Source organism: Lepidothrix coronata, unplaced genomic scaffold, assembly GCF_001604755.1.
Source record: "Lepidothrix coronata isolate B3197 unplaced genomic scaffold, Lepidothrix_coronata-1.0 Scaffold122, whole genome shotgun sequence".
Taxonomy (NCBI): Eukaryota; Metazoa; Chordata; class Aves; order Passeriformes; family Pipridae; genus Lepidothrix; species Lepidothrix coronata.
In genome coordinates, this window is record NW_016690302.1 from 336,920 (window position 1) to 363,549 (window position 26,630).

Below are 26,630 nucleotides of genomic sequence, written 5' to 3' on the forward strand. Positions count from 1 at the left end.
TTAACTCATGTAAAGTATTGATGCTCTGGGCTGTTACGTGTTCAGGATGGAGCGGAGGGTAAAGGAAAGACCTGTTAATGCTCCTTAGCCATGTCCTAGAAAAACTGCCCTCCCAGGGCAGGGAACAGGGTGCCTGCACCATATAATGGCTGAGGTAGGTATGTGTGCCTCTCACCATGCCTGAGCACCTCGTGCTCCTGGATGTGTGTGTCCTTGGCTTGTCTGTGGTCACACAGAAAAGGGAGTCCCGGGAGAACCCCTAGTCCTTCATCCAGCCTTGTTGCAGTTGCATCATGCTCGAATTTCCTTCTGAAAATGCCTTTCAGACAAGAACTGGGACCGTGCTGTAGTGAAAATAGAGGATTTTAGGTTGAGGCTGCTACATGCAGGCAAGCCCCACGCTTTCCTTGACTGGATCTCTTTCACACTTGCAGGCACAGTGAATGATGCTGGTTTTGTTCCCATCAGAGGGCTCCTGGAGTCCTGCTCACACTCCTGCCTGCTGCCTGCCCGTTACTTGGCAGCTCCTTGTGTTGCTGCTTGTGAATCCAGGTTCAGATCACTTCAGATCAGCTGGTACTGCTCCAGCTGTTTCTCCTTGCAAAGGAGATGGAAGGAAGGTCTTTGCAGGGCACTGTATTTGCTGCACTAAACTCAGACAACTCAGACCACATTTTCCTGCAGCCCAGACTGGAGGAGAGTAGCATTTGTGGGGTCTGGGGTGGATGGGGAGGGAAGTGTCCACGCAAAAGGGGCCAGATGAGAACAGCCTTGTGAATTGTGGTGATAATACAGTGAACCCCAGGGAGCTGTTCATGGTGCAAGACTGCACTGAGGGAGAAAAACACAGCAGCCTCATCCAAGGAGATGGTCACTGGGTGTGCTACAGTACCAGCTGATATGCTGAGGAATCCGTGGTGGATAGCACCCAAGATTTCATTTTAATTTGTCTTTGGTGAGGAAAGGAACAAAAATAAATGTTTCCTTTCCTATCCCCCCACCTATGCAAAAGAAAAATAGAAAGAAAAACACTAAAATCTGCCAGGCACTCAGAGGTCTAACCAATAAGAGCCCTGTCGGCTGGGGAGCGATCGTTCTGGCTTGGTCAGCCATCCCTAACAAGTTAGGGGTTGTATAAACTCCCAGCTTACAGCTGTAAATTTAGTCAGTTTTGAATACAGCCACAAGCTGGCTCAGCAGGATCTGAAGCCGTCTGCTCCAGTAGTCCTGGTATGCTCGAAATTCCCAACTTCGGGGGCCCCAGCTCTGGACACGTGGAACTGGGCAGGGCCAGATCCTGGATTGCACCCCCACAGCCCTGCTGGACCCTGGATTGAGAGACATCTTCCCAACATAAGCTGCGGTGTTAATTTATCCTTTCCTGGCTTTGAGCTTCCCTGCCTTGGGGGGAATGCCTCTTGATCTCCATAGCAGCAGGTCCACTGCCCCTGTGCCTCTTCCTGTCCCTTACCTGGAGACAGGGAGCTTGTGGGGGAGGCTCCTTTGCTGAGAGTTTCCCAAACACCGCCTGGCACAGAGGGCCTGTCTCTGCTGGATGGTGTCACAGCTGGGCAGGATTTGGTCCATGTGCAGTCCGGGGCCCTTCCTGCAGTGTCTGCTTAGTCCTGTGCTGAGCTGGAGTCAGTGGGTGTTTGCTTGAGTGACTGGGAGCAAAAGGAGAGTTCTGACTTCAGGGTTTGTTGCTGTGGCTGTGGAAGGGATGGTTCTCTCTAAACACCTCTAATGTTGCAATGTTGGATACTCCTAGAAAGCTGAACTTTTGGCTTGTCAGCACTGAATCCTGCTGCAAACAGCAGCATGTTGCTTGCTTTGAAGGGGAATTTAGCCCAGACACACAGTTAACTTTGATCACCTCTTACATGTTCAGAACTTGGACAGTTAACAGCCATTTCATCGTGTTTCTGATGGGGAAGCATTTGGTCCGAGACAAATCCTTTTATCTTGGAACGAGACATCGAGTACTGCCATGTTACTATCACTGACCCCTTGGCTTCAGCAAAACTGATGTCATATTTTCTGTTTGCTGGAATGGGCTTGGAAGGTAGAGATGGCTTGAGGGATGGCTGACCCCAGAGCTCCTCAGTGTGCTCCTGGCAGCCTCTTCCCTGGGCTGCTGCCCGGCTCTCTGACCACCTCACGCCCATCGTCACTGGAGCAGATGGGCTGCCTGCTTCAGGCTCCTCCAGGTATGGGAACAGCGAGGGCAGAGGTTTATGGGGATAATGTGGCTTCAAGCACAGTGAGTGTTGGCTCCTGAATTCAACTTCCTATAAATACATGAAAAAGAGTGGTGGCAGATAAAAGGTTTGTGAGAGGTTTCCTCTCCCATCTTCCTCCTCTCCCCTGTGGAGCTGTGCTGGCTCTGGCTCCCAAAGGGTTAAGGTGACTCATGCCCCTCTCACCAGATCTGCTGGCAGGAACGCTTCATCCCAGCCACTAATTGGTGGTGTTTGCTCTGCACTTTCTCGCTCTGGTTTTGATGAAAACATTTAACCAGGAGCTTAGTGTGCAGAGGCTCCCAGCTGACAGCGCCGCGCTGGCTGCGCCATCCTCGCTGTGTAAATTCAGCTGAGGGGTGGCAGGGGAGGGCAAACAGCACAGCAGCACAGCTCCTGGCCCCTTGGTTCTGCTCCTCAGGATGCTCTTACCTGCAGGAATCTTTAGGATCCAGGCCCATATCCGCTCTAGTCCACAGGTGCCTTTCTGTACCTGGACAGCCGGAGGCATTGGGAGCCAGTTCAGCGCCTTGGGACAAGGCTGCAGAGGTGGGCAGAGAGGTCCTGGTAGGGCCTGGTCTTACCTGAGAGCAGAGGGACGACTTGGTAGGGCTTGGGAGGTCTGTTCCCACACCATCTGGCTGCAATCCTGGGGGATTCTCCTGCAGAGAACAGGCTCCAACAGGCCCTGTGCCATGGAGGGGAGTGAAGCTATTGGTTCTGTTACGTGGAGATGACCTACTCATTCCTTCCTATGCCACTTGGAAGCTTGTGCAGGGTTTTCCCAACACAGTCTTTCATTGCAGCTGTTTCAAGTAATAACCTGCTCATCTATAGGCCCTTCTAATGGGCTTCACACGAAGAAGCTCGAGCTGATTTTAGTTTTTGCCATGCCAGTGGCACAGAAGTTACCATGTCCTTATGGAGTCAGTCTTGAGAGTGGGCATGTCCAAGCTCCTCAGTTCCTACGTCACAGAACCCTTAGGCAGCAGCAGAAACTGAAACAGTCCCTGGGGGAGATGCCAGTTTATCTGTGTTGCTGCTGGAAAATGCATTCAAATTTCTGCCCAAACAGGAGATTGTGACATGCACGAAATTCATCTGAGCCCGTCGGGGCTGCCACTGCTCTGATATTTCTTTACTTTTCTCTCCTTATCTCTGGTGATCTACCCTATGAACAGCAAAACAAATCCAGATGGGAAAATTTATAAACCAGAAAATCTGGATTCCCCGTTCCTGGAAAAGCATGATTCCTTGTTCTCAGCCGCCTCCGTGTGTCATGGGGTCTGCCATGAAAAGGTGCCAGAACTGTTGAAAGAGGCCAGGCCTGTGTGTGTGTTGAGGAAACAGAGCAGCAGTGTAACACCCTGTGTGAGTGTGGATTCCCAAGGGAGATGGGCTGCTCTGGGGAAGCCGGATTTGCCCAAGGGAGGGTTGATCAACAAAGGCGTTTGTCCTCTTTCGATCCATATGAGGACCTTGCTCCACATCATTCTGCTGAACTGATTATGCCTATTGAGGGAAATTTTCTGCCTCTTCCCTCTCCCTGACTATTGATAGTCTGGAACCAAATCCACGTGTCTCATTAAACACGGAAAGAGCTGGGCCAGGCCCCCACTGCACAACGTGCTGCCTGTTATCAGCCCGGAGAAAGGGGAGCGAACAGGTGTAGGATAACAGTGCAACTGAGAGAGACCAAAGTGCATCATAAAATAAACAAACAGCCCGTGCTCCAGCTCCCCCAGATGCACCATTGAGTTGCAGGGTCTACAGTGTGCTTTAGAACGTGCTCTGAGCAAGTGCCCGCTCGGGGCACCGTTTAATTTGCAGCCAGAAATGGGTTGATGGTTTTCTGCATCGTGGGGGGGTGTCTGGAAGCCCCTCCTGCCCCTTGGGTTGTGCTCGGGGCTCCAGGAGCATCTGGGCCTTCCCTCCTTGTAAGTGAGGGCTGTGACTGCTGTAACTGTGACCTTCACAACCTTCACTGTCTTCAGGGAGGAGCCCATCCAGCCCCTGCTGTGTGACACTCTTTCCTCCTGAGACCTCTTAGGTGCAGATAGTTGTACCAGGATTTTATTTGATTTCTTTGCGCCTCCTCTTGCTGTGAGAATTTCTGTGTTGCCCCTTGTGCTTTGGGGCTGGCAGAGCTTGCAGTGGTGCTGCTGGCATTTTGTTGCATTTAGTGAAGCAGTGGCTTGGCTTATTGTGCCCCAACAGCAGCCAGAGCTTCAGTGTCTGAGCGTGACTCAGCCCCTGGAATTGTGCTTACCCAACAATACCTTTTGTCCTTTGCCCAAAACTTCTGGCCAAGGAAAAGGGAAAAAGGAGGAGGGAGAAAAGAAAGAAAAGATAAAATTCTGCATTTAGCTGTCCTTTCATCACAGGTGGTGCCAGTTGGTTTTTGCTTTATTTGTACAAGGTGGGGAAAAGAGAAAAAGAAAACAAGGTGGAACTCGGACAAGGCCCAGGAAATGTTTGAACCTGACAACAAACTTCCTTTGTTCAGGGGAGCGGGGGAAAGAGAACAGAAAAAAGGGGTAGACCAGCTGAAACCAACCTCAGCCCTGTTCCCTTGGGCAGGTTTCTTCTTCCTACTCTTTATTGTTTGGGGTTTTTTGTTTTGCTCAGGTGTCTTGTGATAATTTTGTTTGCGCAGGGGCCTTTATGTGCTGCCTTCTAGAAGGTGGACAGATGAAAGGTTTCCTGGGGACACATTTGTTATTTGGATGGGCAGGATTTATCATTTATTCTATCATATATCTATCATTATCTATCATTTATACATGCTTTGCATGATCCTTCTCCTCCAGCCATGAAGATCAAGATGGCTAGAGGGGAAGGATGAAGGACCATGCTTCTCAGGAGGAGAGACAGATGAGCAATTTAGGGGCTAGGCAGACAAATCATGATTAAAATGCAGAAACCAGAGGGTTTTGTTGATGAGAAAACAAAGAAAGCCATGAAGGCAGCTGTCAGGGATGCTGCCTGGGGGACTCCTGAGTACCACCAAGCGCTAGGACACAGACCTCCCTTTTTTGCAGGTTGGCACAAAATCTCTTGCTGAATCGCCTGCAACGTTCTTCTTCCAAAAGAAGAATTGGGAGTTGTGGGATAGCTGCCCAAGGGGCGCTGGAAATCAGAGTGACCTTCTGCTGTGTGGGACAAAATGGATCCTGGTGGGGTTGGGTTTCAGCAGGGCCATTACAGCCGGTTTGTTGGGGCTCACCGTGGGTCCAGCCAGGGCCACACAGCGCTGCTGGGCTGCCTGGAACTTGGCAGGAGCAGCTACAAGTGTTTTCCCATCCAATCAGGTGGTGAAGGCTCTCTCTGCCAGGCACCTGCCTGCAGGCCACGTGCTGTGTGTTCAGTACAGCTGGGCTGGGGTGACACTCAAGGGATCTGTTCCTCTCAGATGCTCTTCCCGAGAACGCTGCCTGCTGCCCTCCCAAATTGCCCTGTTACTTCTTAGCTGTTGCCTCTGTGCAGTGCTGCAGTGGTCCTGTAATGCTGGAATAGCTGGGTAGCGAGGAGTCCAGGATGAAAGGCTGTTCAGGCTTTTCTTGGCCAGGTTAGAACTATATTACACAGCGCTTAATTAATCTCTTTTATCTCATTTAGGTATCACAAAGTGTTGTGTCAAAATTAGTGAGCAAAATTGTGGGTATCACCTGTAGGGCAGGTGCTGGCCATGCTCCCCAAAGAAAGGTTAAATGTTTTGACTTGGCTGGGAGGAGGGGAGGTGTCCAACGTTCAGTACATGAAAAGGAAGAAAGAGCCGAGTATCAGTCACTGTGTGGAGCTGAACTGATGGGATACTTTCCTGTGGTGTCTTGGGGATTCTTCTGATAATGGCCAAGTCACTGCCATGCCTACTACACTGAAGTAATCCAAAGGTGCTGCCAGTGAAAACTTTTCCCCTGATACTGAGGAAGTGGATTCCCTGTATTGCATTAACTGGGACATGGATCCTTAGCAACCTTTCTTTTCAGTGCATGTTCCCTCTGAGTTTCATCAAACAGCGCTGGAGCTGCTCTTTTCCTGAATGTACTGCTAAGCCTGGGGATCTGGGATCCCTGGGCTGCAGGACATGATCCCAATTAAATAACTCCAGAGCAGAGACTGAATTCAGTGAGTCCCAGGCAAAAGCTGGAACATTTCCACTACAAAATATGCTACTCCAGATTTACACCAGGAGCTGCCACGTTCCGATGCTGGTCCTCAGTCTTTGCCTTAGTTTTTGTATCTGCACAATGGAGATAATAAAACTTGCCTCCAACACAGCTTGTGGCTGAGAATTAAGGAGCAGTTTCCAGAGCCAGACTGAAGGCAGCTACGGAACACGGGCTGTATTTTTGCTGCTCGTGTATTTGTCTGGAGTTTGGAAATTAGGGCCCGAGTGAGACCCAGAGAGGCAGGTGAACACACTTGCTGCGTTTCCTCTCCGGAGGCGCTCCGGGGAAACTTGCCCAGGGGTCTCGAGGGAAGGGGCTGGCAGGGGGTGCTGGCAGCAGGAGCCGTGGTGGGGGCTTTCCTGCCGTCCATTCCGAGCACAGGAATGACTGTGGGGAACGATTTCAAAGCCACCACTATGGAGATTAAGGGGATGAGAATGTAAATCTCAAGTAAAAAGGTAATTGAATGTAATAGCAAACACTGCTCGGTCTATGTTAATTTTAGCTCTTCCCCTGGATACAAGGCGCTGTATTAGTGTTTTATTACCATTTTGTTTGCACTAATAAAATAGTAAAATTTATTTCAAGGAAGTTGAAGGATGGTTTTACAATGCAAATTTGAAGAAATTGGACTTTTCATTTACGCCACTGCTATTTTAAACCCTGAAGGGTGTAAATTAGCCTCCTGTGCCTGGGTGAAATCCACTGCTTCCACAAGCAGGGGGAGGATTTGATGTGGGGGAGAAGAGAACAAAACCAAATCATCTGAATATTTCAGAGAGACAGAGATATCTGATGAGGAGAGAGAAAAAAAACCTGCCTGCCTGTGCCCACTGAGCAGAAGGGCTGGAGCAGAGTGGGAAGAGCTGGTGAGACACAGGTTTGTGCTGGTGAGCAGCTCCAGCTGCCGTGGGTGTCGGGAAGGGGCAGAACAGGGCAGGGGGTGCCCCCAGACACGGCCGTGCCCGCGCTGCCCGTGAAGGAGGTGCAGGAGCTGGGGCTCAGCTGATTAACAGATGCTGCCAGTGACAGACAGTTCCTAGAAGTGTGGGAGCCTTGGGCAGGTTTTGCTTTCCGGCCCAGGGGACCCACACTTCCCATGCTGCCTGTACTTCTCTCTTTCTCTCGCTGTGCTGTCTTCACCTTCCTGCCGTGGCCCGGCCCATCCGGGCTCTGATTCACCGCTGAGTCACGGCACTGCCAGGGAAGGTGCCTCCAGCCCAGGAGGCTGGTTCAGTGACCTCCTCCTTCACCCAGGACTCCTCTTGGGCACCAAATGGAAAGGGATGGGCAGATTACCTGGTCCCTTTCACCTTTGTAAAGCTGTTTATAACAGTGCTGTTCTCATGATCCTATAAAGGCCGAGCCACAAGAATCGGGTCCAGAGAGCCATGTTTGGTTCCAAAGGTCCTGCACTGGGCTTGTCATGTGCCTCTTGGAGGGAGGTGTCTCAGGGTGTAGAAGCATCCAAAGCCCAGCAGCTTTCTTAGACTTATTCTGAGTTTTTGCCACAGATCTGAAAATCTCACGAGGTAACTGTGAGGGCTTCGTTCTCCCTGTGGAAAGGGAGGTGTGGAACAGGAGTTGTAAATCCCCTTTTTTCAAATCCCAGAGGTCCCGTTCCCCTGCCGGGGAAGGCTTTGAGTTACTGTTTTCTGTTGATGTCCACCTTGCTCACACCTGTCTTCACACAACACTTGCATGAAGGGAGCCATGCTGAGTCTCTCCTGAATCGGAGAATTAAGATTTTTTTTGTGATTTTAGTGAAATTGTACATTTTCTCATTGTCCTGAGATGCTTGTTTGAAGCAAGTCTGTGTATTATGTACCTCCCCAACCACACCAGGTGTTTGTACAGTGACAGAGGTACTGACTGGGTGTGAAGTGCTCAGAGAACCCTGTTCCTTCTGATAGCCAGCAGACTGATGGGCACCTTGAACATTGCTTATTCCAAAGCAGTTCTCTCCAGCAATATTGGGACTTTGCTGCCAGCCCAGTCACTCTGCTGTGGCTGCTCCTCCTGTGGGCTGTAATTGCTCAGGTGCTCGTTTGGTGTCTGGCTGCCTGGTCTGGCTGTTGCCCTGCATTCTTGGCCAAGTGGTACAGAGTGAACTGGAGAGGAAAAACCAGCTCCAGAGATCTGATTTTGCAGGGAGGTAGATCTCCCAGCTCTCCTTTGGACTGTGAATGTCTATTCGTTTTATCCTCAGGAGGCCTTTCAGGACAGAAACCACTGTTTACCCCACGCGAAGGCAGGATGGAGCTTTGGCTTGTTACTATTTATGGTGTGGATAGCAGCAGATCCACTGGGAAAGTGGAGGCCAGGCTCCAGGTCCTTTGTCTGTACCACTGTGTGACCTCTCCTTGTGTCTGGCATTAAAGAAAGCCTTCAAAAGTTTTTAAACCCTCTTGCAGGTTCCAGTTCTAGCACGAAGTCAGTAGCCCATGGGTGGTATCGGGCAACCCTCTCAAACTCCCTGCCCTGCTCCTTCGGTGGGTGTAGCAGAGGCTGAGCCAAGACTGAGGGCGTTACCAAAGAAAGCAAAGACTTATTTTTGGCATTGGAATGGTTTCCTATTCCAGGCGAGTCTGGGGAGCAGCGTGGTTGTGTACCCAAGGATTTAAACAGTGCATTAAGCAGAGGGGTTACACTCCGGGTGGATTTCAATCAAAAACTATAATTACATCAAATAGCAAACGGAAATGGAAAAAGGGGATTACTGACTCGACCCTGGATGCTGTTGGCTGTGGAACCTGCTCCATTATTCACACCCCCTCCATTGCCTGAGGTGGGGTGTGTATGTGTGTGTAGGCAGTAAGGTCCCCCCTCCTTTTTCCATTTCCTTCATCCATCTGATGAAGTCAGAGTCCCTGTGCCGGTATCAGTGCTTGGAGGAAGGCTGGAATTTGCATGACTTGGATTTGGGACTTTGCAAGGCAGGTTTGATCTCCCTGGGCAACTCTTCCTGGCTCCAGGCAGGAAGAACTGCTCAGCTCAGGGAGTCGTGGGAACCCCCAGGCCCACAGGCTTTCTCTCGTTTTCTGTTTCGTTATCAGACCGGTGTTTTGGACTCATCACTGCTCGTCCTCAAGGAAACTGGAAAGCTCCAGACTGCAAACAGGAAGTTTTTTCTAACCTAGGCAGTTGGGGTAGTGTTTAAAACTCTCCTTGAGTTAGCAGAGCTGTTCTGGGGCTGTGTTCGGTCTCTGAAGCCAGAGACTGTCTTGCTTGGTACAGCCAAGCCAGTCCTTCCCAGCTGAGGACTTACCACACCCCTGCACCCACACTTTGGGCTCCCAGGTTTGCTCTCTGGTTCAGGGTGGAATGTGGCTTCCTGCACTACTTTGAGATGCTCTGTGGATTCCAAATTGCACCTTCTGCTTTCTGGCCCTGCTGTACCTGTCACCTGCTTCTGGTCTTCGTCTGCCTCATGTCGTTGTCCTGCTCTCCCCATCTCTCCTGCTGTCACCCTTCCTTCTGTCATGGGCAGGTTGTGTCTCTACACGCCTGAGGTTGTGCTGAGATGGCTGGAAGTGTTCACCAGGCAGGGAGGATAAGGAATTCAATGCCCCATTGCCTTCCCAAGCCTGCTTCCTCAGGTGGGTTTCCAGAGGTCTAATCCCAGATTCCTTAGCCAAGCCCAGCTCCTGTTTGATGGGATCTCTTCTTCTCTGTTCATGCTAAAGGGGTGAGTGCTGTGCTCTCACAGCAGCTGCTACACCCTCACCAAATGTGCTGCCCCTTTTTCACCAGTGCAGGTTCAGAGCAGGGGGAGGTGATGGGTGTAAAAGAGAAACCCCAATGCACTCGTGGTTGGTTCACACATGGTTTGGGAAGCACAGGAAAAGGACAGCAGCCTTTCCATGCTCTGGATGGTGGTAAATCCATACACGGTGAGACTTTGCTGGCTGCACTTCCATGGCACCAACCTCGCCTTTATCCTGAACACTTGGGGAGGAAAGGTGTTTTGCAAATGTAAAAAATATATTCTTTTCTTATGGACAGATCTTTCATTTTGTAATACAATATAGTGAACTGAAAAAAACCCCTATCCAAATGTACGTTTCTCTGAAAATAATTGAAACACAGTAAGGAAACTCAGCCTTAGTTAAAAACTGAAATCCCTTTTGGCAGGTAAGGGGAAGAATAATGTCACTGATTAGACCAAACTTTATTATACGAACAGGGAAAAAAGTCTTAAAGACAAAAGTATGACAAAGACACTTTCCCAATTCATTTTTTTTCTTATGCATTTTACTGACTTTAATTTTAAATGTATTTTATGCTCCCTCTGCAGTATTAAGAGTCCAGATATAATGGTCTAGGGGACTAGTTCAGGAAAACCAAAGCCTTAAACAAACTGATTATCTCACTGTTCAAAAGAGCTACAGCGGGAAAAATACGTGGTGACAAATAAATCACATCAAACATTCTAAAATTTATTTTGATTTTAGATTTGTTTTGTTACACACTGTAGGAAATAGAAAAATAAATCCTAATGGAAGAAAAAGATTGTAAGAGACAAGGAAGGCTGGATTTGTCCTACTTTGTTGGAGCTTGAATTTATTCCTCACTGAGCAAAGTCCTGTTTCTGCAGCCGTGAGAGAAGTGGAGCCCGTGGAACTCCCTCGTCCGGGGCCTTAATGGCTTTTATGATCCAACTGTGACACTTGTGCTGCTTCCTTTTTGCCTTTCCAAACTGTATTTTGGAAACGACAACCCCTCTGTGTTCCCCTGTCCTTGTGTAAACCCCAGTTACCTTTCATCAAATGATAGGATCTGAGCAGACACCAAATGAAAGGTTTGATTTTAAAGGGATATCATTTGCAGGTGTGGAAAAAATAGGAGCAGAGGGTGAGGCTGAAGGAGAGGAGCAGCGTGTCGAGGTTCAGGCACTGCTGTGAGAGGTGTTTAATGCCTCAGCTCCAGCTGGAGCCTTCCAGAGCTGCAGGTGCTGAGCAGTTTGGAAGAGCCGGGTGTGAGCATTTCCTAAGAGAAATGTGGAACCCTCTGCTCCTCCTGCCTGCAGCAGCTCTCACCTCACAGCACCCACGTCCCGCCGGTGTCGAGGGGCTGGGGAGGGTGCTGGACCATAACCCCCGAGAGCAGCACTGCTGGCAGGAGGATCTCACCTCGGGGAAGTGATCTTCATGGGTTACTAGTTTTATCAGCAGCACATCCTTTTATCCAGAGAGAAGGAAGAGCGGGGAGAAATTCCATCCGGCTCCGCTGATTCAGTGGAGTAAAGAGGTGGAATTCATTAGGAAAAAATTGTTTACGGCACAGCTTTAGTCAGAGGATCTTCCATTTTAACGTCCTGCCTTTTTTTTTTTTTATGATGGATTGTGTGAAAGGCAAAGCAAGCACCAGGGGCTGCTTGGTGTTTTTGTTTTTATTTTTTCATTAAAGTTTAATTGCGTGACTTGTTATGTGATGTAACTTCTGGAAATGCCTGTTGTAGTTGCTTGCAAAATGATTTTTGATTTGTTGTGTTTGAATCTTGGGTGCAGGAGTGTTAAACCTCAAAGAGGTATTCAGACATGCATATAGAGAGAAACCACAAGTGTGTGTGTATCTATCTATATATATATATAAAAAATAGGTTTTGATTAATGAAAGAAAGGAACTGAAACTGCTGTGAGAGAAGAATCTCCTTTATTCGAAAGCTCTTCTGCTACATCACTAGGACAGGGAGTTGAGGGCCTTAAAATTAGTATAACTATAATTTATATCCACTGTAAGGACACTCTTTGCCTCCTGATCAGTAATGGAGCCTTAAATATAAATGGATCCTCAGCTTGCAAACACTCAAATATTTTCTTTACTCACAAGAGGTGCCAGAGGAAGGGTTTCTATAAGGAAAATGGGGCATTTGCATAAGTTCCCACAGCATCAAACAACAGAGAGTTTGTATTGCATAAACAATAACAATCACATTAAAATCATACTGCTTTAAGAGTTTAGAAAAAAATATAACAAAAACATTGGAACTGTAATAGATGTTGCCTCTGTATCGGTATCGATTTCGTAATTTGCGTTGCCTTAATCTTGGGTGGGTGAAGATTAAGAATCTCCACGTAGAGGTTTGTGTGTGCAATAAGCAGGAACATCATAAGCAGCTTTCCTTGGCCTGGAGATGATGATTTAGGGCAGAGTGTTTCCTCCATAAAACCTGGGGTTTGGAAAACAGAGGAGGATCTTTACAAATAAAAATCTTGAATGGAAAATACCCACTGAGCAATGAACCAGGGGGAGAAAGTTTTCTCACTTGAAGCAAGTTTTCCAAACTCTGTGTTGTAAACGTGAGAGCAAAGTGACCTCCTCATGCACACGTGAGACTGACGTTTTTCCCACTGTCCAACACCTCAATTCCCAAAGGGAATTTGGAGTGTAAGTGCTGAAAAAGGGGAAAAGGTAGAAGATGTGTTTGTATTCTATAATCTAGAGCCTTTTATGTATAAAACATTTATACCTGTTTAACTTGAGATGCAGTAGTTAAACTGATAGCCTGCACTGAAACAGCTATTTTGGCTCAGTTCAAATTAATTGATAACAATCTTATTTTTATGTGGATCTTGTAGAAAACAGATAGCTCTGCACGAAGCCATTACAAGTTTGTATGAAGTAACTCCTTGTACACATTTTTAAAAATCCATGTCTTTGAAATACTGCTAATGAAGTATGAAAAACGGAATAGAAGGAAATTCACTCCATAGAGCATTTGTGAATTAAGGTTAACACGCTCATAAAATGATGATAAAGAAATTAGCAATGGTCACCTTCAGCTTTGGTTCCTTTGAAAGAGAGCTGAGCTTCACCAAAGTAAAAAGCAGTTCACTTGGACTTGGAAAAGGAATCTCATCTAAAACTTTCCCAGCAAATGGTGGGGCTGAAGTGCTTTTACCTAGAGGGAAGTAGGGACTTCTTGCTTCCTGCTGGGTTTCTGCTCAGTGTGAGGACTGGTTTTCACAGAACTGTGATGAATGTGTCCCAGGATGTGCTCCTGCACCCAGAACTTATGGTTGCTTCCTGCTCCGGGTAAGTACAGGTTTCTGAAAAGGCATGCACTTCTTTCCTCTAGTCATCCCTGAAAAGTTTGTTCCTCAGTTTTTATCTGGGATTCTTTCAGATTTTGTAACTATATGTAATTTGTGCATTTGTATTGTCTGTAACTACTTTGTTCTGGCCTGTAAATGACTCTCCAGCCTTTACAGCAGAGCAGGCAGGTCTAGAGCTGGACTCTGGGCTGTTTTGTCTACAGGGTATCTCAACTCCTGGGTCTGTGTGTGGGGGTACACTCAGACTGTCCTGCTATTTCAGGGTGCAGGAAAATGCTCTTGTTTTTCCTGGCCATCTTTTCAACGAGTCTGTCTCTGAACCAGACAGTGACCGAAGCTGGTCCTGGACTGACCCCCTGCTGAGCAGATTCCCTGTTGTGGGGTGTCATCTTTAAAAAAACCATAAAATTAACCCCCCCGACAAAACACCAGTCTTTAAGTGGAAATAGCACTTTCCTTTTAGACTGTGAAGTCCGTTTAGCAAAGAAGGGGATAACCTAGTGGTTAGAGCACAACAGAAATTTTATCTTCTAGCTCTGCCTAAATTGCTGTTTGAGTTTGGTCAGGTTACTTTAACTCCTTGTTTTCCCACCTTCACTGTGAAGTGAAGAATTCCCCTGTGGCATTCCATGCAGCAAAGCTGGAAGTTTGACTGGGCAGCAAATATATCTGCATACATGGGGATTTTATGTCAGAAATCTGAGGATGTCTCCGATTTCCCTTGCACTTGCTCATTTTTTTTCAGTGAAATAACTCTGGCTTTTAAAACTAGCAAAAGCAATTAGTTCACTCCAGGGACCAATAGGTGGAAACGTGTCATTTTAAAAAATGGATTTGGTTGTGAGGATCTCTGAGGCTTTGTGTTAGGTTGGAATGTCTCTGCTGCGTGTGATGTCTGCAGGCAGTGGTTTGGGTTGGTCTCTGAGAGCACCAGGGCTGGCTCAGCCCCGGGATCCCTGTGGAAGCCCCACACATCCCTCCAGCACAGGCACGGGGACGGAATGGACCTATAACCATAATTGTAACAAGTAACCAGAATACTGCGTGTGCACTTCTAAAATGGGCTGGGTTAATAAAACCTGCTGATTGCTCCCTGAGGATATCAAGGGGCTGGATGATATTAGTGAGGGCCACCAGTTCAAATCTGGGGCAAGTTAGCAGTGAGTGCAGCAGCCGTGCACAGCCCTCTGTGCTTTCCCCTGAGTTTCTCACAGGCAGGTACCTCTGTAATACTGTGTTGGCAGCTGGATTAAAAAAAGGAGGTGATGGCTCTGCGTGGTGCTGACACGAGGCTTCAGAGACCGAAATGCTTTCCCAGTTCTGCTTGGGATTTCAGTCCCTTTTCCAGTGTAGGTTTAAAGCATGAAGCTGCTCACCCATGTCCTCTGGATTCACAGTCCTTCTGTCACACATCCTGCAAATCTGTCACCTTATCTACATACTGGAAACAACAATTAATTTGAATATCGTGTTGTGTTTTTTAAACAAAGACAGTTGATTTCCAAGTTTCCAAGAGAAAGGAAAGGTGGAGATATTTGGCTGCTGCTGACTGCTGGTTACAGGGGTTCAGGCTGTCCATCCAGAGAGCATTTTCTACTTTGGGAGGGAAACTATCACCATTATACCTGCACAATGTAAAGGAAAGGCAAGAGTCTGGAGCCATAAAACGTGATGAGACCCCCACCTGCACCTTTGGGTGAGCAGAGGCTTCCTGGCTTTGCAGCTTCAGCCCCTGGGCTGATGCTGTTTTTCAGGGATCTCATGAGGGTGTCACTACACTGCATGTAGGAAATTGGTGGTTTCTGGCTGTGCTCTCTGCCACATCCCGCCCCTCCAAGACACATGGGAGGCTGAGCAACATGACATGCTGAGCAGGAGGGCAGCTTCTGGTCAGGCACTTGTATTTTTGCTGCCTTAGCTGCTGTTATAAATTCCTCACTCTGGCCTTTCACTTCTGATATTTTTCCCTTGGCCAAATCAAAGACGGTTTTGTTACCTCCGGCTCCCTGCGGACGCGGCAGCTTCAGGCAGTGAAATATGCTCCAGCCTTTAGAGGGAGGACAGGGGACCTGCTGCTGGGAATCCGAGATGGAGAAGGCTTCCGGGAACAGGACTGAGGCTTTTGCCTTCGTTCAGCCCTGGCTGCATCCCTGTCCATGTGCAAAACCAACGAACCTGGGAGAATAGATCAAGGTGCTCAGAAGTGCTGCGGGTTTTGTCATGTGGATTGAAAAACGCACAACAGCGTGTGGAGGTGGCACTGAGATGTGCTTGCCCCTCCTTGCCACTGCCCCACTGGGCAAGCAAGGTCAGCACAGCTCCTAAATTAATACATCCTATAGTAAAATGGATGGACTGGGGAGCAGTTGTAATATTTGTGCCTAAAAGGAATAAAGAGAGGCAGGTGAGGTTGTCTGAGGTTCCCTGAGAGCAGACATGGAGGAGCACAGTCCTAGTGACTGGACATGGATTTTTGTGGTAGATGTGAGAATGTGCTTTAGGCTCCTGGAACCTTTCCCCCCCCTTGTTTTTCTTGTGGTGCTGAACAAAGTTGGGATTTCAGATGCCTGTTTTCAAACCACTCAAAAGCTCGACTGCACCAGTAGAACTGAGACCCAGCCAACAGTGCACAGGAGGGAGAAGAGATAAGTGTTTTGCTGGAGTGGAGCTGTGGAGTTTGCTCCTCTGGCTGCTGATGTTCAGTGTTTGGAATTGGAGAGCCCACCCTGATCCCTCATTAACTGTGTCACTGTTCATGACTCGGGGAGCCCAAAGGTGCTCTTTTGGTCTTTGGTGTGAAAAGTGGGAGCTCTGAAGAGCTGCAGTGCAGCACAACAGGCTCTGGATTTGAAAGAACTCCTCTTCTTTCCCCGAGTGACTGCCCTCGCTCTTGGGTGACATCTGGGAGAGGAGGAGTGTGCAGCCCAGCTTGACTGAGAGGCAGTGCCCAGGATTATGGAATTACTGTGAAGGGCAGGAATAATTCTTCAGATCCTACTACCTGATCATCGTGTTCCCCCCAGGGTCAGGTTGAGGGCCGTAGGATTTGTTGGAGAACTGAGAAGCTGAGGGATGCTCCAGAGGTTCCCCAGGGCTGCTGGGTCAGGGGCCTTCACACTCTGTAGGAACTTCCCTTTATCTGTGCCTCCAGCAGCTGCTGTTTGAAGTAAGAGGGAAGGGTGGGAGTTTCTCCTGGAGGGCCTGCCCCTGTCAGCAGCCTTGGGTGGGTGGAGGGGGGGCCTGGCCAGCGAGCAGGCGAGCGCACACAGGAATGATGCTGGAAGCCAAGGCTAGTCCTGCTGATGTGGCCCTTTCTCCTGCAGCGGCTCATAAAATATGGCTCAAATTTTCATTACGGCCTCTATTGATTATCTTTTGGGACAGATGAATTATAGGGAACATTAAATTAAAAAAAAAAAGGGAAATATTTGAATGAGTTTGGGAGGTCGATGCCAGAAAGGCTGACGCACCAAGCCTTACCGGCACTTGCCTGCTTTGTGGGCCGGCTGGGCCCTTCCCGTGGTCCCCCTTGGGGGAACCTGTCCAGGGAGTGTCCCCTGTCTCTGTGAGCTGCCCTTGGGGAGCAGCAGGCTCTGCAGTGGCCTTGGGCTGTGCCTTGGGACAGCCCAGAGGGGCAGGGGTGGCTGGAGCACCTGGGTGCTGTTGTGAGTCCTGCCTGGTGCCACAAGCTTTGCCTTTGCTGGGAGGTGGCCCTGGGGACCTTCCAGTTAAACAGTACTTGTGTCTGGCTGGCACCTACTTTGGGATTCTCTAAGGAAAGGGGAGAACAAGGGGCTGTGAATAGGAAAAGGCCAGGTCATTGCATTTGGTGACAAATTTGGATCTGGCATAAATATACGTGTGGAGGCCAACAGTGAATCATAAAAGTACTGATGGGCTTTCCAACATTTCCCTCCTTCCCTGCATCAAGAGAAGCATCGCTGCCCTAGCCTCTCCTATGCTGAGGGGTCAGTGCTCCTCTCTCCAGGGTTCATTGAGCACATTCTTGATGTGGTTTGTGGTCAGGGACCTTTGGCTCCAGGTAAGAGAAGTGCCAGGATTGACTCATCCCACTGTTAGTGTGGCAGACTTGAAGTCAAACCAGACAAAGAGAGTTCTGGCTTCTTGCTGGCTCTGGCCAGCTCTGATTTTGAGGATGATCCTGGAACTTTGTTCCAGTGGCCTCTCTGTGCCCATTCAGTTTTTCCAGGTTGTACCACACAATGCTCTGTGCTCTGTGCAGGAGTTGGCCTGGTAAGGCTTTGTCCTCTGCTCCCTTCCCTGCCCGTGTTCCCCCAGAGTGGGTGAAGTCCTGTACCTGAAATGCCATCAGCACGCTTTGCTTCCACAGCTGGCACTGGGGAATAATGGATGTTACCCCTTTGGAAAGAGCTGCAGTTCAGAGCACTTTTCCATCTCCCAGAGGTAGCAGGAGAGTCCTGGAGCAGACACTGGGGAGCTGGGTGGCTGTAAAATCCCTTCTCCCCTTTGTTCCTGGGTTGTTTTCTGTCAGTCAGGCCGGCAGCCAGTGCTCCTGAGGAATTCTCTGTTTTCTTTTCAAAGATTGAGAAGAATGCAGCCAGGATCCCTCTCCAGCCACCCGCAAGACAAACATCCCCCCCCAAATGCTCGCCTGCATCTGGACACGGGGTCCTGCACGGCACGGCCCTCACAGCCCCGCTGCTGTGACTGACCTGGGGGGACACCCCTTGTCCCCTCACCGCACCCCTGCCACCACCACCACCACCAGCCTCCCTTCTGCGGGTCAGAGCGAGCCCCCAGGGCGTGCTCTGTGCCTTTGGGACACTGGCCCGTGCCGTGGGTGCCCTGTACCCCCTGTGTGAGCAGAGTCCCTCTGCCTGCCCCAGCAGCTGTGCGTGGGGTGTGCCAGCACAGCTGTGAGTGCTCAGGGGCAGCTCTGCCTCTGCCCGAGCCACTGCCGACCTGGGGGAGCCACCGGGGCTCCGGGCGGGCGTGGAACACCGCCTGGATCCGCTGTGGCCTGTCAGACACACCCGGCCCTGCTCCAGTGGGAGCATTACCCCTTCCTGCGGGACATTTCGGTGCTGGGGGACGGGACCAGCGTTGCGAGGGCTGAACCACAGTGCCGTGTACGTGTTTCACTTCCTTGCAGATCTCTGCTGATTTCACAAGCCGTCCACAAAGCTTTGGCTTCACCTGGGCAAATGCAAAAGGTGGTGGTTTCCATGGCTCCACGGCCTCGCTCGGGCGACACACCCTTTTTGTGTAAGCTGGCTCCCTGGAGTCGATTGTTTTTTGGCAAACAGCTTCATAAACTCCTCCAACAATTAAACTGGAGGGAAAAAAATAACCAAACCAAACACAACAAACCCCGTGCATTATGGAGTGAGGCAGCAAACAGGTTGGAGCAACTCCCCCACCAGCTCCATCCCCACCAGCTCCGTCCCCCCAAGCCCCTGGAGCTGGGCAGGGAGAGCAGCCCCAGCTGCACTTGCTGGCCTTGGTTTGGGAGGTGCCTGGGCTGCCCCAACCCACCGAGCTGCAGTGAGCTAACAAACATGAAGGAAAAGGTCATGTTATTCACTTTTATTTTTTCAAAGCTGCAAACATCCCTCTCTCTGGGAGGGGAGGCTGCACAGATGCCAGCTCTGATTAATTTAAATATTTACCAATCCCTTTTTTTTTTTTTAATTGTGTATGTTTGTGCTCTGTTTGTGTCCCATAAAATACCTGGTGTTTTGGGCGTACCCCGTTTGCAGGGTGCATGAGATCACACTGAAAAAATGCAGTGAAAAACATTTTCATGCCACGACACATCAAATAGGATTTTGAATTAAGATGAAGATTTTTTCCCTCTTTTTTATCTCTGAAGTTTAGGTGAAAGGGTTTTCTTTTTCTATTTCTTTTTCAAATTCTTTTATTTAACTAGGAAGAAAAGTTGTTGTGGAAATCCTCTAAAAGTTACTTTTGCCTTATCTCATCATGTCAGACATCGAAGGCAACTGTTGGTGCTGGTCAGAGCCCCCACTGGTGTGTGTTTCTGTGCTGGTTCTGGATGGTGGTGTGTTCCAGGGGAGGAATCCAGAGTTTGGAAGGCAGAGCCAGCTCCAAACTCCTGGTGAGCGTCGGCAGCTCCGCTGCCTTCCCTGCCCGTCACTGCTCTGTCTGTCAGACTTGCTCTGGGGCAGGTGCTGTCTTTGCTGTCTGTGTGTCCCTGGCACAGGGGGCTCGTCTCTCTCAGAGCTGCTGCTGTAACACAGACTGAGCTTTCCAGGGGAGTGACCCTTTGGTGAGTGCCCCAGCACCCCTGGGCACACAGGCTCGTGGGTTTGTGTGCCCCAGGGCTGAGCACAGTACAGGAGCCAGTCTGGGCACTGTTTTCTCCTCCTTGGTATGGGATTTCTGTATGCTTTTGGCCATGGAGACTTGTACTCCCCTGGGAGGGAAGTTTTCTTTGTGGGTTCAAGCAATGAAAGCACTACTGGCATTCACCCCACCTCCTTTTAATTGCTTTCCATGCCCATTGGGTCATAATCTGATCCCGGCTACATCTGGGAAAGTACAGAGCTGTTCCTTGGAAAAATGGAGCATATCCAAAGAGAGTAGTGCTGCTGGGATCAGGATCCAGCCACCTCCTCGCTGTGGTGTGGCTGGTGAGCCAGGCAGGGTTTGGCCCAGAGTCGTCAAGGCTGTCACTGGGGCAGGGCAGGACGAGTGTACGTGTGTGTCTGACGGAGGGGGATTGGCACTGCTGGAACATGAATCCTGTGGTCCTGCTCTGCCGTGGGGAAGGGAAAAGAGAAGGGCAAAAATCAAGGTGGGTGTGCAGGGAGGGCAGCAGTTGTCTCATCTGAGCCATTAGCCAGAATTTGAAATTGGACCTGTTACTTTTGAGGAATGTAGGGCAGTGGAGGAGAGATGTTGTGTGGATGTGCACGCGGCTCTTGCCTCAGTGTCCCAGGAAAATGCCAGAGCGTAGGATGGCAGGAGTAGTAATTACCCCACAGCTTCAGCTCCACCACTGCACTCTTTGATCACTTATTACTTTTCTATTCCTTCTGCTTCTTGCAGTAATTGTTACAAAATCTCTCTGCTTTGGGAGGGGTCCAGGACTCCAGGGCCCAATTGCATCTGCCCTGATTCAGAAAGTGGGTCATGCTGCTTGGTCTGGGAAGAAGATACTCATCTTGCTTAGCATGATATTTATTAGGAGATAGGGAAGGGAATGCAACCGCGCTGTTGCCTAGAAAATTGCTCTGGGGGGATAGCAAAGGACTTGTGAGGGCAGAGCATGGAAAGTTCTTGCGCACCCAGTGCCTGCTGAAGCCGTGCCACGTTCCCTGTGCCTGTATCGCTGCTTCCCTCACCTCGGGACGTGGTGTGGATAGATGGCAGGATGACAGTGGAACTGGGGACGAGGAAGGGATTTGTAGCTGCTCACTCAACAGCAGCCAGGCAGCAACAGGCTCTTTACCTTCCTTGGACTAGAGACTGGTGGGAGTGGAGGGAGAGGAAAACCAGCTCTGGTTTCTTCATTAAGATGTGCTATTTTCACAGTCAGCCAAACCTGGTTGGGGTTCAAGTGACCAGCACCCCCTCCAAATACATGACACAGTGCCCTGGAAGGCAAGAGCTCTGCTGAGAAGAGCAATTAGAAAGCCTTGATCCAAAGCCTGGCGTGATTTACTCTGTGCTGGCTCTGTCACTAGAGGACAGAGAGAAGGAAGCTCAGTGCAGTGGGCCCAGTTGCTGCAGAGGGTCTCCCAGAGGGACTCTGCCAGGACCGCCTGACTGGCAGGGGGTGGAGGGCGCAGCTGATCCTGCCAGGCTGGCTGGGCCTGTGCCGCTGCTTGCTGTGAAATCACCCTCGGGATTATCCAAAGGAAGAACTGGCAACTCCAGTAACTTGGAGGGCCGGATCCTCAACTCGTTTAAATTGGCATGACTTCACTGAAGCCACCGAAACTGCACTGATTTTACACCAGGTGAGAGTCTGGTCCAGAACCTTCTGAAAGAGGGCAAGAAAAGTGGGTTTGATAGAGTCCACTTATAAGCCTGGGGGCTCCTGGGCTGTCCTGAGTGGGTCAGCAGGTCATTTCCAAATGTCTTGGACAGCTTGGAAGGGCTCTGAATTCTTGTGGCTGTGGGAATACCAAAGCACAGCCTCCTCAGGAGGCATCTCTACCTGCACTGTGGAGAACTTGTTGGCAGGGTTTGGTGAGAGCATCCAGTGTCACCCTGCCAGTGTTTCCTGCTCTTGGCTTTCTAGTGGCAGCATGATGAGAGGGGTCGAGACAGAGTGAAGCCCCTCACCTGTTGATCTGGCCTGTTGTGAACCCTGCCTGTTTTCATGGGTACTCTAAACCTGGCCCACCTTTTCCTGTCCAGGAACACCACTCATCTCCCCTGCAGCGTGTGGTGCCGCTGGCAGAGGCAGACCGGCGGCTGTGGCTTCAGCCTCACACCGCTGCCACCACAAGTTTTAATTTCACCAAGCCTGTGGCATGGTGGGAGGAGAGTTCCCACTTCAGGGAAGCAGAGGAGCCAGTGTCCATGTCCCAAAAGATGGCTCCACGGGGCGACGTTAAGCACGTGCCTCCAGAAGTTGTTGGTTCCCGGTGTGTCAGGCCGGTTGTTTTCCCAGCTCTTCACCTCGTTCTTGGGTGGGGGTGTTATGGGATGTACATAAGAAGATGTGTTGTCCCGTGTTTCTAGAGGTTGTTTGCTGGAACAACAGGCTTTTGGGACCTGCAGGGATGCACAGAATTCCCTCCAGCCCCTGGCACACACTCACATCCGGGGTGGATCTGGATAGAGTTTTAGCAACTCCCAGTGAAGCAGCTCCAGGCCGGAAGTGAAGAAGGGATAAAATATCCAGCTGAAACTCCTGTAGGATGTAATTACCTGAGCTGGAAGCTGGCCAGGACAGCAGGTATCACACATCATCTGCTGGTGGTACCAGAAGCACCCGGCGCTGTGGGAGGGGTGGTCAGGGCCGCGGAGTGACGTGTGTGTGAGGATGGCACCGCTCCCGGGAGGTGCCTCTGTGGGCACTCAGCATAACGGCTTTTGAAGTCACTTGGTGTTTGTTTCCATGGCTGTTCTGTGCACGTACCATGGTGCCTGTGCAATGCTCTTGGGAAACTACAGCCCGTGGATGGATGGCCCTGTCCTGACGTTCGTTCAAATGCTCCCTACTTTTCCATTTAAAAGAGGAAAAAAGCCTAAACAAAAAAAAATGAGGGGAAAAAAAACCCAAAACAAAACAAAGGAAATTGACTTCCCAAAAATTACACTAAGCTAACATTTGAGGCCTGGCACAAATCCATCACAGCCAGGAAACTCAGAATTAACCAGTGCACTCCCATGACTGCCGGGAGGGGCTACACTCTGACAGTGCAGGGCAAAGCTTTAGGACTTGGGGGCTTGGGGATGAAAGTGCTCAGTGTGTCTCTGAAGCGCAGCAGAAGGTGTTTTCATGCACACCCGTGCGTGCACAAATGCAGCACTAGATGCTTTGTGCTTCAGGGAGAGGGTTAACTGCAGGCTCCCGGTGCTCAGATCTGACAGGTGATACCAGCACCTGGCCAGGGCTCCCTCACCAGGACTTTCCCCGTGGGCTCTGTGTTGGTGATGCAGCAGGGACCTGCAGGCTGCTGCTGAGGAAGCTCGGGAATTTACACCTAACCCAGGTTGCAAGTGAGGACAAAGTTGACTCTTCATTCCCACTTGCACATGACGCAGCATCCCATAAATCAGTGTGAGTGACGGCCGTGGTTCAGCTCAGGTGAGAGGGGAAGGGAGGGGAGCGCAGGTCAGGGCGGGGGGCAGCGCTGGGCTGTGGGAGCAGGTCACAGGAAGAGGCTTCCAGCAGGAATTGTGGCTGGAGTGATGGGTCAGAGGTGGCCTGAGCCGGCAGAGCGGGATGGAGGGAGCCTTGCAAAACACCTGCTGCTCGCCTTGGGCCGATGCTGTCGGTGCTGAGTGTTTGCCACGGCTCGTTCCACTCACCAGTTTGGGAAAAGAATGGAATGGGCTCCTGTACCTGCAGCTGCCGAGGCTGGAGCGGAGGGCAGGACAGAGGGCCGGCCGTGCCCCTGCTGTCCCTGCAGTGTCCCGCTGCCACCCTGCCTTTGCTGTGAATTCTCACACTTTGGGGTACTGCAGACAGCAGACTGCATGTCAGAGCATTGATAGTATCTCATTTCAGAGGCTGGGGGAGGTCGGGATGTGTTAAGGCTGAAAATATTTACAGGTTTTGAAGTTGAAACGCAAACAGGAAAAGCCCTTTAAAAAGTGAGTGTAGTGGATATTCAAAACAGGGATTGCCATGGAAACGCCACAATATTTGCTTAAATTGACACAAAGGTTGCTGGTTGCAGGGTTCTGACTTCTTTGGCTCCATTTTCTTTGGCCCGGCACCTATCACAAATTGATCTCAACAACCCTCTTTTGTTTCGCTTCTTTTATTTTTGTCTGATGGAAATTAAAAAAAACCACCAACAACAAAACCCTCCAGTCTACAAATCCTACCTCACAGAAGAGTCTGAAGCTTCTGAGCTTCTGTCAAAGGTTGGAGCTAGGACGTTTTTAAATTTTGTAAGTAAGGTAAAAGTTCTTGTTATTTAAATCTGTGCATTTATTCATTTCCTCCAATGCAGGAAATGGAAGGGAATTGTCTTAACTGTCTAGGGAGAGCGGGGAGAAGGGTGAAACCTGTTGCAGAGGTAGCAGTGTGCATCCAAGGAGCACAGGACTTTTGCTGTCCAGCTCTTGGGCCAAAGTTTGAGAGATTTAGTTGTAATTCCCAATTCTGCCTCAGATTTGCCAAGTGACCTTTGACAAGTCACTTAATTACCGTGGGCCTCACTAAACTGGAAATAATAATTCTTCTTTGTCTCGTCTGGCTGTGTGTGTGCCGCCTTTGGGCCAGGGGAGTGGGGTTTGGTGTGGGGGTGTCCCAGGCTGCCGGTGGAGCTCTGTGCTGTCAGATCCCCCAAAGCAGGGATGGCAGCCTGGGCTCACGTGGGCAGGAGCGCTCAGCTGCCTACGGGGGGAAGCTCTTTGCTGTAAGTGGCTTAGTACTGTAGGCTGCTTCTGCCTCTGATTGACCTGGATTTTTTTCTGGGGAAAGTTGGAGTGCGTGGCCCACTGGATGGTCACCGGGGTGGTTTGTACCTTGGCGTTTGAGCCGCGAGTGCCACGCGCGGCAGAGCAGGACATGGGGCCGCGCCGTGTCCGTCGGGCCGGGCAGTGCCGGGCCCTGCTGGCCCGGGGTGTGTGACCGAGGGCTGAGGGCTGTGGGTGGCTGTGGCATCTCAGCCCGGCGTCACTGCCTGCGCTCGTGATTCACCTGGGCTCCGGGACTGCTCAGTAGGGAATATTCATTTCCTTTTGGAACTCTCCTCAGGGCAGAGAGACTTCACCAAGTGAAGGGAGGCCATCAAATTCACACTGTCTTCATCTGAGACCACCTCCAAAACAAAGAACCTGACTTCTCTCCTTGCTTTGTACGCTGGAATGGACCTTGAAGCCTGTGACTTCTCAGTGCAAGGTACTGGCTTTTGTTCTGTGATCAAACTGCTCTGAAGTAGGACTGGAGCGAGTGATTTTGGCTCTCCAGAGCCTTCATTCCAGTTCCTGGGAAATCTCTAGCCTATGAAGATGGAAGAGCTGCTGAAAGTCAGTGGTTTGGGTGGTAAATGCATGGTGGGGTGTTGGTTTGTCTTGAGCTGGCTTACAAATAGGACTGGGTTTACCCCTGCCCTCGCTGCCCATCTCTGCACAGACACCCAGCTGACACAGCAGAGCCCTGGTCTGAGCAGCTCCCTCTCTTCGCCTCCTTCTTCCTAATGAGCTGCTGTGCAGTATTAACAATTAGCTAAGTAGTTTGCATGGGAGTCCCCTGGGTAAGTATTGTGTGGGGACAGTTTCTGATTGACTTGTTTCACAAATGAAGAGTTTGAGGATGTCTGTGGTCACGGTGGGTAACTCCGAGAGGTTGAGGGGGTGGGACTCTGCGTTTCCAAAAGCTGTTTTACTTTCTTCACTGCTTGGCTGCCGTCACAGCTTCTCTGCAAATAAAGGTATGACACAACAGTGGGATAATATATTTCTTCTCAATGGACTGGGGATCTGGGAGGTACCTGGTGGCCCTGCCGTGCTGCTGCAGGCGGAAGGTGCTGAGGCTTCTCGCTGTGTCTGGGCTTTGTGTGACATTACATCTGCTCTGTAGGGTAGAGGTTTTGTCAGGGGGTGTTTCCATACTCTGCTGGCACCATTTAATGCCGATGATGCCTGAATGAAGATTAGCAACTGAAGTGCCTGAGGGGGTTGTGTATCACCATGTTCCTCTGTTTTTTGCTGCTGTGCCATAACTGGTACCTGGGCAAAGCGGAGTATCCAGAGCTGTTGTGAGTCACAGGTACAGCTGAGACCTGAGCTGGAAGGATCCAGTGGAGGGACTATATTGGCTTAGCAAGAGGGGAGATGAGAAAAGTCACAGGGCTAAGATGTTGGTCTGGGGCTCCAGCTCTCCCAGGCCATCCCTGGCTGTGTGTGGCATGGGGGAATTTATTTGTGTTCTGAGTGCCCTCCCTTAAGGAGCAACAGCCGTGATCCTCTAAGGCTCAGCAGGGCTTAGTTCTTGCCACGTGTTCAGAGCCTACAGACCTGAGTGCTTTCAGTAAACCTGCCAATAAATGCAGTGTGCTTCAGGATGGGATAGGGGTGAACTCTGCCTTCCCACACCTTCCTAGTGCTGAAACTCCTCCAGGGTCTGGCATGCTTTATTTGGAAAGCCTGGTTTTGAACTGTTAATGTAGGGAACTCTGGCCTTTATCCCTGTGTGAGCTGTTCTGTTGCCTGTGTCCCCTTTTAGAGCAGTGGCACGTGCCTTCCCAGGCCTCCAGAGGCAAGAGAGCTTCCCAAATTGGAGCTCTGCCCAAGGGAATAGGGTAAAGGAACATGAAGAGCCTTGAGGTTTTACCAAATAAGATACAAATGCTCAAGTTTGACTGCAGCAGGTGAATTTTCCGCCAAATATCCTTATGTGCCTCTCCAGAGAGGGCCAACATCCAGAGGGAAAAACTCTGCTGGGGAAGCTGCCTCGTAGGTTCTGGGTCAATTTTTCCATCAGAGGGAACTTTTCCTGTGACCCCTGTCACAGGTTTCTGCTGATG

General features: G+C 50.1%; 1 protein-coding gene across 11 annotated transcripts in view; it reads left to right on the forward strand.

Annotated features, from left to right (window-relative positions):
* CASZ1 (castor zinc finger 1) overlaps positions 1-26,630 on the forward strand; it is a 286,724-nt gene that overhangs the window by 102,907 nt on the left and 157,187 nt on the right. For 9 of the 11 annotated variants that reach the window (XM_017825758.1, XM_017825756.1, XM_017825751.1 and 6 more), the window contains one exon: positions 24,860-25,003. The exons of 1 other annotated variant lie outside the window; for it this stretch is intronic. The gene's annotated coding sequence lies outside the window, so the exon portion shown is untranslated. Of the gene's footprint in view, positions 1-14,673; positions 14,686-24,859; positions 25,004-26,630 lie in introns of those variants that run through there. One more of the 11 variants, XM_017825753.1, reaches the window with a different exon arrangement.